Source organism: Hylobates moloch, unplaced genomic scaffold, assembly GCF_009828535.3.
Source record: "Hylobates moloch isolate HMO894 unplaced genomic scaffold, HMol_V3 SCAFFOLD_15, whole genome shotgun sequence".
NCBI lineage: Eukaryota > Metazoa > Chordata > Mammalia > Primates > Hylobatidae > Hylobates > Hylobates moloch.
The window spans coordinates 48,455,334-48,466,830 of record NW_026652290.1 but is presented as its reverse complement, the minus strand read 5'-3'; the positions used below and the strand labels follow the sequence as shown (position 1 = coordinate 48,466,830).

The following is an 11,497-nucleotide window of genomic DNA, read 5'->3' as shown; positions in this document are numbered from 1 at the left end:
AGGCAACCACAAATGCAGCCAGGCCAGGGGGAACTGGCGAGTGGCTAGCCCCAGCACTCCCATCGGGGTGGCCTCGCCTACCTTCCTGGCCAGCCTCTGAGCACAGCCATGGGGTTCTTTCAGGTGAGAGGAGGTATTCCTAAGCAATTACCACAACTAAGGAATACTGAGAGAAGCCAGGCATCACGCTCAGTCCCCCCTTTACCCCACGGTCCCTAATTTCCTTCTGTGCAACCCAGGCAAGGTGCCAGGCAGTGTCTGGGGAAGGAGAAATCTCTCTCATGCATCGACTTTCCAAGCTAAGACCGGTTAGGCCATTAGGCCAGGCATTACCGACTCAGCTCTGTGGGCTCCCGGCCAGTAACTGTTCACACTGCACTTGTCCTATGCCATGCCCACAAGGTGTCCTCCACCGAGAGTGTGCACGTGTGATGAATATGTTATCACGTGCAGTGTGCAGGCAAAATAATAACACCACTACTTGAGAACTATGACCTGAGAGGACTTTGTGGATGGGCTTCTGGGGCTCCAAAAACTCCCTCCATGGGGCCAGGCGTGGTGGCTCACGCCTGAAATCCTAGCACTTTGGGAGGCCGAGGCGGGCGGATCACGAGGTCAGGAGATCGAGACCATCCTGGCTAACACGGTGAAACCCTGTCTCTACTAAAAATACAAAAAATTATCCAGGCATGGTGGCGGGAGCCTGTAGTCCCAGCTACCCAGGAGGCTGAAGAAGGAGAATCGCTTGAACCTGGGAGGCAGAGGTTGCAGTGAGCTGAGATCGTGCCACTGCACTCCAGCCTGAGTGACAGAGTGAGACTCCGTCTCAAAAACAAACAAACTAAAAAAACAAAAAACAACAAAAAACAGCCCCTCCCTGAAATTGGGAGTAATTTGAATGCAAATTGTTGATGTGCTCTAGAATGATCAGGAGAGTGCTTTTTCTCCTGGATAGTGGGTATATGGTTCTCAGCTTCTGACCCAAAAAAGATTAAGAAGCTGTTTTTTTTTGAGACCGGGTCTCACTCTATTGGCTGGGCTGGCGTGCAACGGTGCAACCACAGCTCACTGCAGTCTCGGCCTCCTGGGTTCAAGCCATCCTCCCACCTCAGCCTCTCAAGCAGCTGGGACTACAGGCTTGGGTCACTAAGCTTGGCTAATTTTTAAAAATTTTTTGTAGAGACTGGGGTTTCACTATGTCACCTAGGCTGGTCTCCAACGCCTGGGCTCAAGTGATCCTCCCACCTCAGCCTTCCAAAGCGCTAGCATTACAGGCATGAGCCACTGAGCCCGGCTCTGAGACTTCTGAGTCGAGCAGAAACCCAGGCATTGTCACTAATCGAAACATACATGGAGACATAAACACACACCATCCCGTATCTAGTGAATACCACACTCAGAACTGCCTGCAAAGCCAGCAGCAACAGTGTCCTTCTTCCCTGGGGACGTGTCTCACAGACAGACCAAGTTGGGACACTGAAGGACCCTTCCCCAGGGAGAGTCCACATGATGGCCCAAGTTTATCCCCCGTCCTGACTGGAGGCCCAGAGCACCAAGCAGAAATCCAGGGCCTTACTCCTTCCTTCCCCAGGCCCCCACTATGACCCCACCTCCCAGGGTGGAGGGTGGTGGCAGGAGATACTTGTGGGGCTAAAGCACCAGGTTAGCTGAACCCACCTGCCTGCTGACTGAGCTGTCCGGGCCCTGGGCTCCCACCTGTGAAGGCTTCAGGACCCCTGATTCAGTGGGTCCCAGCACCACCTACGGCCACCCTGGGCACACCACAAGGTGACAACCCTGACATCATTCGGCTCATTTCATATGAGAAAAAATGTGAACTAATTAATAAAAAACAACACTGGTTGGCATGGAAAGGTTTGGGCAAATGAATCAAAATGGAGAAGAGAGAAACATGACTTTAGTGGCCAGGCGCGGTGGCTCACGCCTGTAATCCCAGCACTTTGGGAGGCCAAGGCGGGCGGATCACCTGAGGTCAGGAGTTCGAGACCAGCCTGGCCAATATGGTGAAACTCCGTCTCTGCTAAAAATACAAAAATTAGCCGGGTGTGGTGGTGGGCACCTGTAGTCCCAGCTACTCGGGAGGCTGATGCAGAAGAATTGCTCGAACCTGGGAAGCAGAGGTTGCAGTGAGTTGAGATCGTGCCATTGCACTCCAGCCTGGGTGACAAGAGCAAAAACTCCATCTCAAGAAAATAAAATAAAATACAATAAAAAGAATAATAGTCTCCAATCCCATCCAGGTTGCCGTGAATGCCATGAATGTATTCCTTTTTATGGCTGAGTAGTATTCCACTGTATGTACATATCAGTTTCTTTATCCACTCATTGAATGATGGGCATTTGCCACCCTGGTTTTCTGGTGGCCTTTGGAGTCTGGGCCAGCTGAGCCCAGGTACATTCTCTACCCTGTCAGCCCATCCCATCCTGCTGACAGCAAGGCTCAAGGAACTGCAACTCTGAGTGGGCAGGAGCATAACTGCATTTAACTCCAGCACACTGTTGGACACCCCTACAAAGGTCTGGAGCCATCTTCCCAGGGAAAGGCCAGGAACTACAGACTCAGACTAGCCCTGGGGCTCCCTTCACCAGCCCCTGGTGTGACCCCAAAGCCATCAAGTTATGCAGCTTAACAAATGCTACATGCGGCTGGAGACCACAAATGCTGATGGAATCCTATGGGCGCCCCAACCCTTACAATCTCACCATTCTAAGATATGGGGCCCCTGCCCCCAACCCTTACACCCCGATTCCAGCATTCCAAGAGGCCCAATTTAGAGTAGAGGAGATGCCAGGAAGACAGAGATGGAAGGGACGTGGGGAGCTGCTGAATCCATTCGTATATTGCTGGTGGGCAGGCGAGATGCTGCAACCCGTATAGACGCAATATGGCACTCTCCGTTAATGTTACAAATAACCTCTGATCCAGTAACCCCTCTTCTGAGAATGCGTCCTACAGATATAACTGCGTGATTATTTAGTTATAACAGCAAAAGACTGGAAGCCATCCACATGCCCATCAATAGGGGACAGGTTGAGCAAATATGGTACATCTCTAGCAGAATATCATGAAACTCTGAAAAAGAATGAAGATGCTCTCTAGGAATGAATAATGGAAAGCTCGCCAATAGCAAGATGCAGAATGGTATAATTGCATGACACCTTTTAATTACAAAAAGGGAGGTGTGAACAAAGAATACAATCTTTTTTATTAGTATAAAAAACTTGGCTGGGTGCGGTGGCTCACGCCTGTAATCCCAGCAATCTGGGAGGCCAAGGCGGGTGGATCACGAGGTCAGGAGATGGAGACCATCCTGGGTAACATGGTGAAACCCCATCTCTACTAAAAAACAAACAAACAAACAAACAAAAAACTCTAGGCCAGGTGCAGTGGCTCACATCTATAATCCCAACACTTTCGGAGGCCAAGGTGGGAAGATCACTTGAAGCCAAGAAGTTTGAGACCAGCCTAGGCAACATAGGGAGACCCCATCTCTACAAAAATTTCAAAAATTAGCTGGGTGTGGTGACATGAGCCTGTATCCTAGCTACTCAAGAGGCGGAGGTGGGAGGATTGCTTGAGCCCAGCACACGGAGGTTGCAGTGAGCTGAGACTGCACCACTGCACCCCAGCCTGGGTGAAAGAATGAAACCCTATCTCAAAAAACAAAAAACCAAACAGACAAAGAAAAAACCAACAAAAGAAAACCTCTAGAATGATGCATGGAAACAAAAGTGGTTGCCTGTGTGGGACTTGTACATAGACAGGAAGTGGGTGAATAAGAGCAGAGAAAGGAGTGAGACTTTCCACTGCACACTTTTTTTTTTTCAAAGACAGAGTCTCACTCTGTCACCCCGGCTGGAGTGCAGCAGGCACGATCTCTGCTCACTGTAACCTCTGCCTCCCAGGCTCAAGTGATCCTCCTACCTCAGCCTGCCGAGTAGCTAGGACTGCAGGCGTGCACTACCATGCCTGGCTAATTTTTAAAATTTTTAGTAGAGACAGGGTTTCACCATGTTGCCCAGGCTGGTCTCGAACTCCTGAGCTCAAGCAATCTGCCCGTCTCAGCCTTCCAAGGTGCTGGGATTACAGGTGTGAGTCACTGTGCCCGGCCCCACTGTATCCTTTTTATATGGTTTTGATTTTTGAACCAGTTAAATATATTATGAACGCAAAATTAATTATAATAACTGAGTGGGTGACCAGCACTAGGGTTCCCATCATGAGACGATGCCAGAGAGTCTCTCCAAAGTAGGTGTGAATCAGAATTCACAAAACCCAGGAAGGCTGGGTCGCCCGTGGGCATCCCGTTTCACCTCCTCCCTCAATAAACAGGATCTGCGGAATCGTTTGGTTTCCCACCACTAGGGGGCGCATGTGGGCTCTGCTTAGGGCAGCAGCAGGTGACCTGAGCGGGGCAGGGATTAGAGAAACGATCCAGCGGGCTGAGACAAGCTAAGGTGTCTCAGGAGCTCACAGAAATGAACTATAGCTCGGCTGCTAGAAAATGCAGCAGTGGGCCAGGCGCGGTGGCTCATGCCTGTAATCCTAGCACTTTGGGAGGCTGAGGCGGGCGGATCACGAGGTCAGGAGATCCAGACCATCCTGGCTAACATGGTGAAATGAAACCTGTCTCTACTAAAAATACAAAAAATTAGCCGGGCACGGTGGCAGAAGCCTGTAGTCCCAGCTACTCGGGAGGCTGAGGCAGGAGAATGGCGTGAACCCGGGAGGCGGAGCTCGCAGTGAGCCGAGATCGCACCACTGCACTATAGCCTGGGCGACAGAGACTCCGTCTCAAACAACGACAACAACAACAACAAAAAACAAAACAAAAAAAAACAGAGAGAAAATTAGATGTGAGTCTGAGAGCCCCACCCCTGCCAAGAGGCCCCCAGCCCTGACCCCAGGCTCCCCCAGTCACTGGGCATCCTCGCCCTCCAGCAGGTGGCGGTAGGTGGCGATCTCCTGCTCCAGCCACGTATTCATGTCCAGGAGGATCTTGTATTCCTGGTTCTGCTGCTCCATCTCGCAGCGAAGCTGGGCCAGCTGCTCCTCCACGCTGCCGATCAGCCCCTGGATGTGGGACAGCTGCATGCAGTAGCGGTTCTCTGTCTCTGCCAGGTTGCCCTCCAGGGATGCTTTCTGCAGGACGGCAGGAAGACCAGGGGTCAGTGAGGGTTGTCAGTGTCCTCTTCTGGGCCCACCCTCATGCACAGGACTGTTCCTACCATGCTGAGCTGGGACTGCAGCTCGATCTCCAAGGCCTGCATGGTGCGCCGGAGCTCCAAAATCTCGCTCTTGACAGTCGCTGTTGGTAACCACCTCGTGGTTCAGCTCCTCTGTCTGCAGACAGGACACAGGACAGGGTGGTGTGAGCCTGGATCCCTCTCCCAAGTCAGGCCTCCTCCCAAATCTAACTGTGGAGAGAGTGGTGCCTTCTCACCAGCTTCCCACGTCGCAAAGCCCAGAAATATGCCATTTGAAATGTTAACTTGTATGGTTAATCCCTGAGTGTGGGAGGCACAGACCGGAAACTTGAGAACCAGCCAGAACATGTAGCCTGGCTCTTGGTGCTAGTTCCTGACTTCTTGAGAGAGAGGTGGGGACTCCCAAGGTCTTTACCCTCTGCCTTTATTCTGTGGAGGCTCCCTACCTCCCTACCCACCCCCCAGATTCCAGCTTGAGCTCAGCTCCAGGTCTGTTGATGCAGCGGGTGACCCTGTGGTCCATGCAGCTTGCTGAGGGGGCACCTCCAAGACACCTGGCTGTGGGCTTACTGTCAGTGCTAAGGCCCCTGAGCCCCAGCCCCTAAGAGAGACCTCTGGCCTGCAGCAGCCCCCACCTTGCTGAAGAACCAATCCTCGGCATCCTTGTGTTTCTTCTCTGCCATCTCCTCATACTGATCACGCATCTCGTTCAGGATGCGGCTGAGGTCCACGCCTGGGGCAGCGTCCATCTCCACATTGATCTCACTGCCCACCTGGCCTCACACGGCGTTCATCTCCTATGGAAAAAGGGGATGTGGATGTGCGCATCTGGACCCATCCTGACCTCTCACTCCCAAGCCTTCCCCCACAAGGGGACCCCACTCCCCACAAGGACCCCTCCTTTGTTCTCCCTCTGCTCTATCTGACCCTCTAAATGATTTTTATTCATCTGCTCAGTATTGCCTCCACCATCAGACTCTATCTCCCCCATTAGACCAAGGGCTCTCCAAAATAAAATCTAATTATTAGGCCTATGCCCCAACAATTTCCCCTCTAATTTCCAAGCTTCTATGTAGACATTCAGCTTTGAGAGTTTGAAATGGGACAAGAAGGAGACTTCCTTACTTATCCCCCGCCCTCGTGAGGGAGGCCAGGGCAGGTAGAGGGAGCCTCTGCGGGACCCTGGGAGATTCCTTGGGTACAGAGAAGCAATGGGGTACAAAGAGGAGTCTGCCCTGCACGCTGGACCCCAAGGATGAGGGCTCTGTAGACAGGGAAGCCCTCTAAGGTGACTAATCCCAGTGCACCTGCTGTGCTCTCTCCCACGGCCTCAGCCATGGCCCAGCCCCAGGGCTCTGCCACCCACTCCTCAGCATCTTTCACCTTCTGCCCCAGCCACCTCACCTCCTCGTGGTTCTTCTTCAGGTAGGCCAGCTCCTCCTTGAGGTTCTCAATGTGCATCTCCAGGTCGGTTCTGGCCAGGGTCAGCTCGTCCAGCACCCTGCGCAGGCCATTGATGTCGGCCTCCACACTCAGGCGCAGGGCCTGCTCTGTCTCAAACCTGCCGTGGGAATCAGGGACTTCAGCCCAGGCTGCTTGGACCTGCAGGTCCAGGTCCTGGCTGCTCACCTGCCTTCATTTTGCCAGGACTCTAAGGGGTTGGAAAGGCTGAGGAGAGGGGTCGAGTGGAAACAAATTCCAGCCCCGGGGCCCTGGGACCATCACAAGGCCAGATCCCATGCCCACCAGCTTCCTTACTTCTCTCTGCCTCCCGCCTCCCCTCCCTCTCTTCTATTCCCTGCCTAAGCACAGCAACCTTCAGAACTGGCTGCCTTCACTACATCCTGGACTAAGGAGTGGGGCTCCTAGGACTGCCCCACCCTGAGCTCCTGGGCCTTGCCACAAGCAACCAAGGAGTCCTGGGGTCAGGAGGGGTACCCTGAGATCCTCCCCCAGCTGGCCCAAGGCTACCCAAGCCCACAGCTAGGACTCACTTGGTGTGGAAGTCAGTAGCAGCCAGATGGGCATTGTCAATCTGTAGCAGGATGTTGGCATTGTCCACGGTGGCTGTGAGGATCTGAGGAGATGGGAGAGTAGTCAGGTCACTGGATGGGGGTGGCTGAGCCCACACCAGGGTTCTGAGCAGATCTTCCTGCCTGGGGGCCTCTCTTCCCACCCAGCCCCTCCTTTGCCCTGTGCTGTATTATTGGCAGAGGAGGGGCAAGCAGGAGTCTGAAGGGCTGAAAGGTGCCTCTTCTTCCCCCGCTACTCAGTACCCCACCAGACCCCCATGCCAGGCTCAGCCTTAAAGGAGAAGAGACAGCTGGCTGGGACTATGAGGCAACCAGAAAAGAAAGGGAAAATGTCCCCAGGGCAGAAGCTGTCCCAGAATTCTAGAACAAGGGAGGGGATGTGGGCAACCCCCTCCTTTTACAGTCAGCTAGAGGGTGCCCCTGACAGGCTCCCCCAAGAGGAGGCTAAAGGAGCCCTGACCAAAGAGTGGTTCCAAATCACAAGTCAGGACCCCTCCTAATCCCTTAACCCTAGGCTCCAGCCAGCAGCCCTGCCCCCTGGGGTTTGCTGAGCCCGTCTTAAGGAACAGCAGGAGGAAAGGAGAAGCCAGAAAAATCCCCAAATAAGGCACATCAGGGGCCTTCCCCACCCTGAGGTCCCACCCCCTCCCTTCTGCCTCCCCCCGCAGCAGGTGCTATGGGGAGCTCACTCAGACACCCCCACTCCACATCTCCCAAAATCCCCTCCTGCTGACCCCTGCTCCAAAGGAGCAAGACACCAGGCATCCAGCGGCCCACGGGCCCAGCCCTCCATCTGCATCCTCCTGCCTCATCCTACAACCTCTCCAGGGGGAGGAGCTCCACGAGGGAGAAACTGAGGCTCCAAGGGGCTCCACGAGGCCTGTTTGTTCCTGACTCAGCCTGCTGCCCCCAGAAAAGGGGGATGTGGGCCACACAGGGGCCCCAAGGCAGGTTCCCAGAAGCTAAGCCACAGCCAAACCACCCTTGGCTCCCTGAGACCCTATGGCTGGACTCCAGGCCTTTGGCCAGGGCAGGAGTTGGGGGGAAGAGGTCATGCCCCCCCGGAGACCCCTCCCACCAGCAGGCCCTACCTCGTTCTGCAGCTCGATTGTCTTGTAGTACTGGCTGTAGTCATGGGTGGGCCCCGGGGCCTGCCTCTGGTACCAGTCACGGATCTTCACCTCCAGCTCAGTGTTGGCCTCCTCCAGGGCGCGCACCTTGTCCAGGTAGGAGGCCAGGCGGTCATTGAGGTTCTGCATGGTGGCCTTCTCACCTCTGGCCAGCAGCCCATCAACGCCCCCAAAGCTGCTGCCATAGCCACCGCCAGAGCCAAAGCTGTAGCAGCTGGAGTAGCTGCTACCCCCGAGGGCGCTGCCCAGGCCTCCAGCAGATCCCAGCCTGCCGGAGCCGGCACCCAGGCCGCCAGACAGCCGGCAGGAGGTGTGGGAGAAGCTGTCCCCCAGGCCGGAGGAGCCCTTGATGGAGCTGGAGGAGGTGAACTGGCGGATGTTGGTGGTCATGGTGGTGGCGGCAGGAGGCAGGCACACAGGAGAAGGGCTGGAGAGGAGAGGGGCCCCAAGTTGTGTAGGGCTGCCGGGGTTCACACGTTTCCCTGGGCTTTCATCACCATGGGCCACCTGGCAGCTCCCAGGTGGCTGGGGACCCCCTCCCCACCCATCATCAGGAATTTGCCTCATTTCTCCAAATCCTCGTGCTGGGTGCCGTGCGTGTGTGCGTGTGCGTGTGCGTGCCACTGCTCTCAGGCTGTCACCTGCGATTCGGGCAGGCCCTCCAGCTATGCTTTCCCATGACCTAATATGGAGAACAGGAGAAGGCAGAACTTCACCGTCCCCAGGCCCTCCCAGGCAGCCCCCACCCCAGCCCGGCCCGCCTCAACCCTGTCTGGTGGGGAAATGGTTTGCAGTGTCAGGTGACCCCCTCCCGGAAGTCGCTGTCTTTCACCCCACACTGCTCCACCCACGGTGCTGGCCCGGGGCTGGGTGCTGAAGAGAAAGAGGGGACCGAGAGCCTATCCTGCCTTGGAAACTGAGCCCAAACCCACCAGGCCCACCTCACAGCACAGAAATGCCATCAAGCCTCGGAGGCCAACCCACATGACAGATAAAGAAATTGGGGCTCCAGAGGGGGGCAGTGTCCACACTGGCCCCTTCTGCAGAGCCTGACACCCAGGAATGCACTCTAGGGGCTACAGTTCCATCCAGTCAGCTTCTGTCCCTGCCCCATCCCTAGAAGCCCTTGCTAACCCAGTCTCCTTGTGCAAACCTTTGCCCAGGTTTACACTCCAGGCTGGGGTGGGCAAACAGGGGCTCAGCTATAGGATGGGGAAATGGTGGGCTGTGCTAAGAGAGGATCTAAACCAACTGAGAGGGGGATGCCCCCTTCCACTCCGCTCACCCTTCTGTACCCCAAGAGACCTCAGGGTCAGGTGAGGGTCTCGGCCCGTGTGGCGGGGTCCGCGGGCTGGTTTTCTTCGGGCGCGGGGTTCAGGCGCGACCCCAGTTCTCATGACTCTCCCAGGGAGCGGGTGCTGCTGTTTCGCAGGGAGCGCGTTCTGCGGCGACGGCCGAGCCACTCGCGCCCCGGGGCGCGCCTGGTCCCAGCCCGGCCTGCAGGCCCCACCGCGCCCGCGCTCCCAGAGACGGCGCCAGAGGGAGGCAGACGGGCCAGAGTCCTGGTCTCCGGCAGTCGGGCGAGGAGAGAGTGGGTTTTTAGATGCAAAAGCAGGAAACAAAGCAAACTTGTAGAAGCCCCAGATCCTGGAGCGCGCCAGCCACGCCTGGGGCCGCGGGAAGACGGACCGGCGGCTCCGGGGTCACGCCCGGCCTTCCGGGGAAGGAGCCCTGTGCTCCTAGGTTCAGCTCCTCCCGAAATGCCCCCGTCAGCGATTCTCCGCCCGCCCGGGGCCCTCTGCCCGCCGCCACTTTTCGCTGTTTCCTTCCTTAGCTCAGCCCGACCTGGCGCTGCGGCGCCGTCCTCGCGGTCCTCAGGCGCGGCCTCTCCTAGAGCTGGGCTGGGGGTGGGCCCCGGGCCTCGGCACTCGGCGGGTGGCGGTGTCGCCGCTGCGGGACTGTGGGGCTCCCAGCCCGGGCCGTGTGGCCGCCCTTCCTCGCCCCGCTTCCTGGCCGCCTCAGGCTCCCCAGGCCCCCGAAGCCCGGCGCTGGCAGACGCGGAGGCGCGGCGCGGCCTCTCCCGGGGAGGAGAGAACACAAAGAAAAGCTCTCTCCAATCCGGTGAGAGCCGTGGCGGCGCAGGCGGGCGACAGTAATCCACCTCCTGTTTGCTTAAAAAGTCGAGCAGGCTGGTGAGAAAGGAACAATCGGGCCTGCGATCCGCCCGCAGGGGGTGGGAGATTAAAATTGTTGCTTCGTGGCCGAGCCCGCGTCCCGAGAATCGCCGGCAGCTCGCGCTTTCTCAACTTTGAAATTTCTCATTGGAGAAAAAACAAAACAAAACAAGGCAAAAAAACAACCACAAAACAAAAGCACAGCACACACGACTCCCCGGAGGCCGCCAGGAAGCCTGGCACCCCCGCGTGCGCAGCCCCCGGCCCCTCTGCGGCCCTCGGCGCCTTTGAAGCTGCAGGTTTCTGACCTCCCTCCCTTCCCTTCTTTCCCTTTGTCCCGCCCGGCGCCCTCCGGGACTCGGGAGGCGACGGCCAGGGCTGGGGGCCCCCACGTCCCTAGTCCGGCCCGGGCAGCCCCTGCCCTGACCCCAGCGCTCGCAGCCCCCTCGCCAGAGCACTCTCCGGGCCCTGGCGGCCGGGCGCTCGCTTTGCAGGCCGGGCTCGGGGCTTGGAAGCCGAGCTATTTGTTAGACCCTGGAAGAGAGCTGGCGATCCCCAGAGGGAAGGGAGCCCCAAACGCCTTTGTATGTAGTTGCCAGACAAAGAGAACTCTTTGTGTAGACCCATTTATTTACAATGCAAAAGCTCTTCGAATAAATATTTAAAAAGCTTATCAGCTGAGCAAATATGTATTCACTTAATACATTATGTTTTCGGTTATAGATTAAATCAGACACAAAATAGTCTGCAAATAAGACGTTTTAGAACCCGAACCATAAAATATCTCAATTTAAAAAGGTATTCAGTAGATGGAAAACATCTTAATCGCTTTGTTGTCATGGTGGAATGGTTACAAAAACACAAGGTTTTCTGCAAAGTTCCTAATTAGGAATATCAAGCCTATCCATCTCCCTCTTGTTGGAGGTGATAA

The 11,497-nt window shown here is 56.1% G+C and overlaps 1 pseudogene; it reads right to left on the bottom strand.

Moving 5' to 3' along the window:
* Positions 1-2,876: 2,876 nt before the first annotated feature.
* LOC116483721 (keratin, type I cytoskeletal 17-like) lies at positions 2,877-10,232 on the bottom strand (annotated as a pseudogene).
* Between the last annotated feature and the right edge of the window lie 1,265 nt (positions 10,233-11,497).